This window comes from Tenrec ecaudatus, chromosome 14 (genome assembly GCF_050624435.1).
Source record: "Tenrec ecaudatus isolate mTenEca1 chromosome 14, mTenEca1.hap1, whole genome shotgun sequence".
Lineage (NCBI taxonomy): Eukaryota > Metazoa > Chordata > Mammalia > Afrosoricida > Tenrecidae > Tenrec > Tenrec ecaudatus.
This window is the reverse complement of record NC_134543.1, coordinates 85,842,080-85,850,463: the sequence shown is the minus strand read 5'-3', so window position 1 is coordinate 85,850,463 and position 8,384 is coordinate 85,842,080. Positions and strand designations below refer to the sequence as shown.

Genomic DNA, 8,384 nt, shown 5'->3' with positions numbered 1-8,384 from the left:
TAGATCACCAGGCCTCACTTCTGGGGTGCCTCTGAGTTTGAGGCTCCAACTGTTTGGCCAGCAGTCAAGACTTAACTGCTTTCACTATTCAGGGACTTCCAGTCACAAGCATGCTGTCGTTGGGGGCCATCAAGTTGATTCTGGCTAACAGTGACCCTGTGCACAACAGAACAGAATGAAACACTGCTGGGTCCCCTGCCAGCCTCACAATTGTTATGGTTGAGCTCACTGTTGAAGCCACTGTGTCAATCCATCTTCTTGGCGGTCTTCCTCTTTTTCTCTGATGCTCCAATTCACGAAGCATGATGTCCTTTTCCAGGAACTGGTCTCTCCTGATTACCCGTACAAGTATGAATAAACAAAGGCTGATCATTGTCTCTTCCAAGGAGCCCTCTAACTGCACTTTCAGTATTTCAATACTGAAATTTTCAATATTCTTCGACAGTACTATAATTCAGATGCATCCCTTCTTCTTCAGGCTTCCTTATTGACTATCCAACATTCACATGCACATAAGGTGACTGAAAATACCATGACTCAAGTCAGGTGCACCTTACTCTTCAAAGTGCCATCCTTTCCCTTCAACACATTAAAGAGGTCTTACGCAGCAGATTTGCCCAAACAATATGCTGTTTGATTTCTTGGCTGCTGCTTCTATGAGCATTGATTGTAGATCCATGTAAGACGACATCTTTGAAAACTCCAATGTTTTCTCCATTTATCATAATGTTATCTATTGGTCCAGTTGTGAGAACTGGGGTTTTCTTTACATGGGGTTGCAATCCATAATGAAGGCTGTAGACTTTGATCTTCACTAGCCAGTGCTTCAAGTCCTCCGCACTTTCAGAAAGAAAGGCTGTGTTTCCTGCATATTGAAAGTTGTGATTAAGCCTTCTTCCAATCCTGATTCCATTTTCTCCTTTATAGAGTCCACCTTTTTGGATTGTTTGCTTAGCATGGAGATTACATAAGTACGGTGAAAGATACAACCCTGATGCATACTTTACTTGATTTTAAACCACATCATATTTCCTTATTCTGTTTGAATGACTGCCTCTTGGTCCATGCACAGGTTCCACATAAACACAACAGTGTTCTGTAACTCCCATTCTTCTTGATACTATCCACGGTCTGTTATCATCCACACAGTTCAATGCTTTGTGCAGAGTCAATAAATTACAAGTAAACCTCTTTCTGGTATTCTCAGCTTTGACTCAAGACCCATTGAATGACAGCAATGATAACCCTTGTTTCACATCCTCTTCTGAATCTGGCATGGATTTCTAGCAGATCCCTGTTGAAGGATTGTTGTAATCATTGTTAAATGGTCTTCAGCAAAATTTACTTGCATGTAAAATTGACGAAATTGCTCTATAATTTTCACATTCTGTTGGGTCATCTTTTTTGGAATGGGTAGAAATACAGACCTCTTTCCATTTATTGTCCAGGTAGCTGCCTTCCAAATTTCTTGGCGTAGACAAGTGGGTGCATCTAGTGTTTCATCCACTTGTTGAAATATTTCAGTTGGTATTCTGTCAATTCCTGGCATCCTTCTTTTTGCTAAATATCTCAGAACAACCTGAACTTCTCCGTGAGTGCTATTGGTTTTTGATCATACACGACCTCTTAAAATGGCTGAATGTTAACCAGTTCTTTTTGGTACATTGACTCTGTGTATTTTTGTATACAGTTAAGATTTCAACATATATTTTGGGGGTCCACAAGTCAATCCATAATAATGACACAGTAGGCAGATTTGATAGCTGATTAATAGCTACAGAGAGGATTTTGGAGCCCTAGTGGTGCCGTGGATTAGGTGTTGGGCTGCTATCCAATGAATCACTAGTTCAAATTCACCAGCCACTCCACTGGAGCAAGATGATCCAGCCTGCTTCTGTAAAGATTCACAGCCTAGGGAGTCCTATGGAGCAGAACTATACTCTGTCCTGTAGTTTCACTATGAGCTGGAGTGGACTTAATAACAGTTGGTTTTTTGTTTTATAGTGAGAATTGGTGAACAGGATATGGGTTAGAACATACCGAAGATGCAACATACAGAGACAAAAAGAGAGTCATTATGAAGGAGAGGTTAAGAGAAATGGAGGACAGGGTATGAAGGGCTAATATATCTTAATTCCATTTCCATAAACAGAAAGAAAATTAAAAATAAAAGCAATATTTCAAGATAATAAATGAGAATTTTCCAGAAGATAAGAAGAATTAGAAGAAACAGCTGAAAGTTATTATCAATAATCAGAATGAGGAATGTATGAAGAAGCTAGAAAAATTGGAAGTCCTTAAGAATGAAATGAGATGTGTAAAGATGGATTGAGTTATAGTCCATTAATATGACCCTTGAGCTATAATTTCTTATAATTAAGGACTCTATACACCTGTGGCTATAGTCCCATATTGGAGGGTATTCTCTATTACACTAATGGACAAGTTTAGGGCAGGATTATGACCTGACCCTAAAAGAGGCTAGAGAACTCTGGTCGTGTGTTTATGCATTTGGTTGTGATCTGCAGTTCAAAGCCAGTAGTAGCTCCACCAGAGAAAGACCATTAACAGTTACAGTCTCTGAAATCCATAGGGGCAGATTTACCCTGTCCTACAGGATCACTACAGTTGAGTAGTGTGTGAACAAAGTGTGGCAGTTACATAATCTCCTGTTAATTTACAAAGGGGTGGAGTCTAGCCTGTCAATCAGTTCATAGCCAAGGAGGCCTATGGGCATAGTCTTTTCCTGAGGAGTCTGGGAACTCCTCTCTTCTTCCCTGGAAGGGGTGGGCCTCTCCTCTGCTTCGTCTTCCTGCTGACAAGACATAGGGAGCTGTGCTGATGGACTCAGAGCCCTGGAGGTGGAGGAGACAAATGCAGACCCACATCAGCGCTGAGATGCTTCCAGCACCACTGGATCCACAAGACTTTTCACCCACTGGCCTGTGGTGTTTCTGCGTTCAGCATCATTGTGTGTGTTGCGTAAATCTGAAGGGGAATTTTTAGATTGGTATCTGACATATGGGCTAATATTGGACTTATGGACTTGATGTGAACTAGGCTGGGATGTTTTGTCAATATACAGTTGCCCTTTTAAATAAAGCTCTTTCATATACACATATGAGTGTCTTCTTAGATTTGTTTCTCTAGTCTACAGGGAATAACATACAAAGCTCCACTCTTTGTTTCCTTGGGAGCATCTTTAAGACTCCCTTCCCCTCCACCTTAGTAAAGGTTGTGAACCAAACCACATCCTTTGTTTCATTGGACGGGAAGGGAACTTCAAGCCTCTACCCTGATAGAGGGTGTGAACACAGCAACACATTTTGTTTCCTCGGGCATCTTTGACTCTACCTTTGTAGAGTAAAAACAGACTGCCAGATATTTCGCCTGTGGAATGGCTGGATTCAAACCTCCCACCTTTTGGCTAGCATTTGACCACTTGACCATGGTACCATCAGTAATTCAACATGACATCTTCACTATGATGTTTTATGATATGTGGAGAAAAGTACGAATTTCCACAGGGGGATTATTTTCTCTTAATTTACACGTTTACATGGAAACCTTCCCTGGCTTTCTCTAATTGATTGAACCTAGGTCACATCACATACTTGCCACAAGAAAAGCAAATTCTCTAAAGAAAATTATACAGTTTTAAATTTCACTTAAATGTGAAACCACAAATGTAAGGATGTTTAAAAGATGTTGGATAGTCGCTGCTATGGTAAATACTTGCAAGGAAGCTATTTCCAAAGCTCATGAGCAAGCCTCTATTGTGGTCTCTTTGTACTCTGTTCCTTCAAGAGCGCAGAGATCTTGGAAGCTCTAATTCAATGGATAATTTTTAATTTGATCTCACACTGATCTATTCATCTAAACTCTAGGCACAAGAATGGCTGTGATACAATTCCCAAGAACTGCTCAATGCTCATTCCAAATTTAGCCAATCAAAACCTTCACATTTCGTCACCTCTCTCCTGTCTCAGGCAGTTTCTATTATTTCTTTGCACATGTCCTCCTGTGAAGCCTCTCTCTTTCCTCTTTATTGTCCTTCTTATCTGAGTTCCGAGGACTCTCTTTCGGTTTACCTGTATCACCCATCTCATTTCTAGTGCCACGGGCACCATAGCCAATCTTTGGTGCTCTCCAGACTGTGGTTTCTCTTCCCATGATATCATTCTGCATATCTGCACCTGAAGAATATTTTAGGTAGTTTAGCTTAGGCACTGGGGCATCCATTACGCATACTCACAGGTCCGTCCTAACGACCAAGGAGGAGTGGTACACTGTGTATGCTCAGAGGTTCAGGTTTCTGGCCAGGAAGGTGAGGTACACCTGGGTGGGCATTGCACCTAGATTAGCCTACCTAGGCCAGGTAAATTCAATTCAGCTAATGGGGTTGACCAGGGTCGTCCACCACACCTCCCCTCTGAATAATTGAAAAAGGCTGGAGGCCGGAGCCGACCACATGACTCTCCAAGCAGCTTCTAGGGAGCCTCCACCGTGTGAGGAGGCCTGCGGGTGCCGTGTAAACCTGAAACTTCTTCTAACGCTCACAAAACTCACTTGGATCCCAAACCAGGCTTCCGCATGAATTCTTTCTTGCATGGAGCCAAGGACAGAGGTGTACCTCTCCTCTGAGAGATCTAATTGTTGTGAAATCGTGTCTCTTCTGCTACTGCTTGCACAAACTACAGCCTATTCTCCTTTTCAATTAAAAAAATCTAGCCCACTAGGCAAACCTAGCAATCTAGTTCCAAAAAAACAGCCAATAGAAACCTCACGAATCACAACACTCCAATCTCATGGCGCATGGGGCGGCCCTGAGTCTACCAGGCAGCAAACTTGATTTCTCTCTTCCAAGAGGGCCTGCCTCAGCCTCAGTCAGGGTTTCCCTGTGGTCCCTTAAATGCCTCTCGCTTTCTCCTGGTCTCTGCTCGTAAATTTTCATCTCCCAGAAATCATCTCTCCCCTAAACTTGTCTGTGTTACCCACCCTTCAGCGCACAGCTCAGTTCCTTCTCTGTGATAGGTCAATCGCTCCTCTGTACAGGCCTTGGACACCTGGCACTTTTCATTGCTCTCTTTCACGAAAACTAAAGTCCTTTTGTCCCACAAGATTATGGCAGTGTCTTCAGTCAGGGCCATAGCTAGCTAGATCCCTAGTTCCCAGCGCACAGAACAAGAGTTCAGTAGGTGTCATTGGAAAGAAGCAATGAATGAAATAATAAATTCGCGAATGATTACTCTGGTGCTGAGACTCAGAACAGCGAGCAAGGTCCCTCAAAAGCAGCAGCCATGCAAGAGACCTGGTGGTACTCTGAGTGCAGGAGGACGCTGCGTGGACACCCGGTTCCAGTTGCCAGCTCAGCGATAGACTCTGCTCTCGCTGACAGGCCCCCTTTCTAGACTTTCAGGATGTTGTTGTGAAGTGTCCTCACGTCGATTCAGACTCTGGTCCCGGGCCGTCCTGACCATTACGGCTATTTTGGAGCCCACTGGTGCAGCCTCGGTGTCAATCCATCTCATTGCGGGCCTTCCTCTTTTTCGCTGCCCCTCTGCTTTACCGAGCACGATGTCCTTCCCCAGAGACTGGTCTCTCCTGACAATATGTCCAAAGCACAACATCCTTTGCCTCCACGGAACATTCTAGCTGAACCTCTTACAGAACGTTCAGATTATGACGGGAGAAAAAACCACATCGTTCTGAGTTAGAATGTGGAGTGGGGAGATTGTGTCAACCACAGCTCCCGTTACTGCCTCACATAGGGCGTCATCCTTAGGGAGACTAAAGAGCCGGCACACCGAATCCTCAATCTTAGAATATGGATCGGAAAGACATCCTAAACGCGTTTGTTTCCAATATTCCACTACACCGATTTAAATACGCAGCAACTATACAAAACTATCCTTTTCCCATAAAGAAGCAAGCGGTTACCCTGTGAGGCCCTATAGCTCAGGGGTTAGAGCACTGGTCTTGTAAACCAGGGGTCGCGAGTTCAAATCTCGCTGGGGCCTGTGGTCGTGTACTTTTATTTTATTCTTCGCTCCACGAGAAAATCCAATCAATTAAAGCTTCTCGCCACAGTTCAAACGTCCCGAATAAACAAACACCCACTGGGCAGCACCGCTTCCTCGGAGCTGTGCCCAGGTGCTGCTTGTGCTGCCTGCAAGGTGGCGGCCACCATTACGGGCGGCGGGAACGCAGCCAGCTTCCGCGCACGCCCGGGCGGCCCGACCTGCTCCCCGCCACCCGGGGCGCCCGGGCCGCGACCAGGGACTAGAGAGCCAGGCCCTCCTTCGCCTGGAGGACAAAGGCTGCCCGTCAAGATGGCATTTCCCCCAGGACACTGCCCTGTCTCGGCGGGACTTTGAAAGGTGCCCAGTGGCGTCACTAAACTTGACGCGAACTCGAGAACCGTGGCTTCCTTTTCTCCCGAGTGAATCCCACGGAAGCTTGGGGTTAAGCGCCGCTGCGCGGTCCCGTGGCTACTCTGCGGCTCGCCCTCACCCCGCGAGGCGGTGCGCTCGTGAACCGCAGCGCGTCACCGAAGGGCGCGCAGAGCCCCGGGCCGGAGGGAGGCCCCGCGGCCCGGCCCGGCCCCGCGCCCGGCGCGCAGTTCCTTCCCCACGGCCATCGGCCGGCTGCAACCCGGCCACCCGGTCGTGGCGGGTGCGCGGTCCGAACTGGCAGCCAGCGTGTTGTTAGTGCCCGGTGGCCGTCACATTCCCGGAGGGCCGGCCCGCGCGCTTCGCGCCGCCGACCGCAGCCGGGTCTGTGGAGAATCCGGAGCCTCGGCTCGCGCGGGCTCGCGGCGTCTGTAAAGAGCCTACGGGTCGCCGTGCGTCCAATTCCCTTTGCGCCCGCGCCCGCCTCTGTAAACTGATACCCTGAAAGGGGAATTCCACACAAAGGCCGCCGTGCTCCCTTCGATAGCTCAGCTGGTAGAGCGGAGGACTGTAGAGTTCGTCTGTGCGGGCATCCTTAGGTCGCTGGTTCGATTCCGGCTCGAAGGAGAAGCTCTTTTGATCTTTTGGATTCGCGGTCACAGATTGAGAAACTCACCTTCTGTGGCGGTGTATCTTATGACGTCTTTCACTACAACTGACACTTGTCCAAATATTCGACCTACTCGTCTCCCTACTGGAAAAAAAGACTGTCTTTAAAAAAAAATTTTTTTTTTAAAAGAAAGCAACTTTCCCAGTCCCCTGGGTGAGAGCGCCAATGTTCCCGTAACCAGGTTGCCCTAACCTTCCGTTAGCTCTTGCTGAGAGCCCAGGATTGTGGGTGCTGCGGCCTGAACGGCTGTGATTTGCACCCCAACTGCATTCTGGGGTGAGTCTTCCTTATGTATATATGTGTACACGCGCGCGCGCACACACAGTATTTTATGTAGTCCCACAAAAAGATTCGGTGCTGCTACGACTGAAAGGAGGAACAGGATTTGGACACTGTGTTCGGATGAGGCTGGGAGAGCCCGAGAAAAGAGTTTGGGCAAAGATGGCAAATTTGATTCGCCTTGAGCGGAAGTGCGAGGGGTCTGGTTGGGGGAGAGTTAGGCACAGGCCACGCCGGTTTATTCCCGGCCACTTCCAGCTCCTGTTGCCTCTAGGATCTTGGGGTTTGCGCTGGCAGCCGACCCAAGGCAGCTTTCCAAGCATCCCAACGAGGGACCTGATCCCTGCGAGCCGGCCACGGAGCTCGGGCGCGACCCTCACACGCCACCCCGTGCCCGCCGGGCTCCTACCAGGCTCCTGCACGCGGCTAGAACCCGGGTGAGGTTCGGGGGACTCCGTACCCCAATGGCTGCGTCTTAGAGAGGTCCGGGACGTGGATCGGGGACCACAAACGAGACCGGAGTCAGACTGGACGCAAAACGCGCCGAGGCACTAAGCGAGGCAAAGGGGAAATGTCAGAAGCAGCAAAGCTCTGGAACCACCTGCGAACCGTTGCAGACTGAAACTTGACATGGAAGTCAGAGAGAAGACGAGCGGGCGGGAGGCACCGTGGCTCGTTGGTCTAGGGGTATGATTCTCGCTTTGGGTGCGAGAGGTCCCGGGTTCAAATCCCGGACGAGCCCTGCACTTTTGAAAAGTAGGTTTGTCCCGCTCCTCTCACTCTTACTAACGACTGCACATCCGAGTTCTTTACAAAAGTTCTGCGCAGACACGCCTACGTTTTGGACTCTCCTGAAAAGCTGAACAGCGGGCAGCGCTGAATAAACTCGGGGCCGCCCCGAGCTGGGGACCTGTGTCGGGCCAGAATGGCCCGGGTGCGTGGACGTTCCTTCGAGGATGCCCCAGACGGACGACGTCCGTCTGCGGACCTGAGGCTGAATCCGTAGGTATCGACTGGATGGCAGGGGGTTTCCGAGGGCCCCG

The 8,384-nt window shown here is 48.3% G+C and overlaps 3 non-coding genes across 3 annotated transcripts; all 3 read left to right on the top strand.

Moving 5' to 3' along the window:
- Positions 1-5,947: 5,947 nt before the first annotated feature.
- TRNAT-UGU (transfer RNA threonine (anticodon UGU)) lies at positions 5,948-6,020 on the top strand. The gene has a single exon. It is a non-coding gene; the product is annotated as a tRNA-Thr (tRNA).
- Positions 6,021-6,929: 909 nt separating this feature from the next.
- TRNAY-GUA (transfer RNA tyrosine (anticodon GUA)) lies at positions 6,930-7,019 on the top strand. Its single transcript is given in 2 exon segments — positions 6,930-6,966; positions 6,984-7,019. It is a non-coding gene; the product is annotated as a tRNA-Tyr (tRNA).
- Positions 7,020-8,011: 992 nt separating this feature from the next.
- Positions 8,012-8,083, top strand: TRNAP-UGG (transfer RNA proline (anticodon UGG)). The gene has a single exon. It is a non-coding gene; the product is annotated as a tRNA-Pro (tRNA).
- The last annotated feature ends 301 nt before the right edge of the window (positions 8,084-8,384 follow it).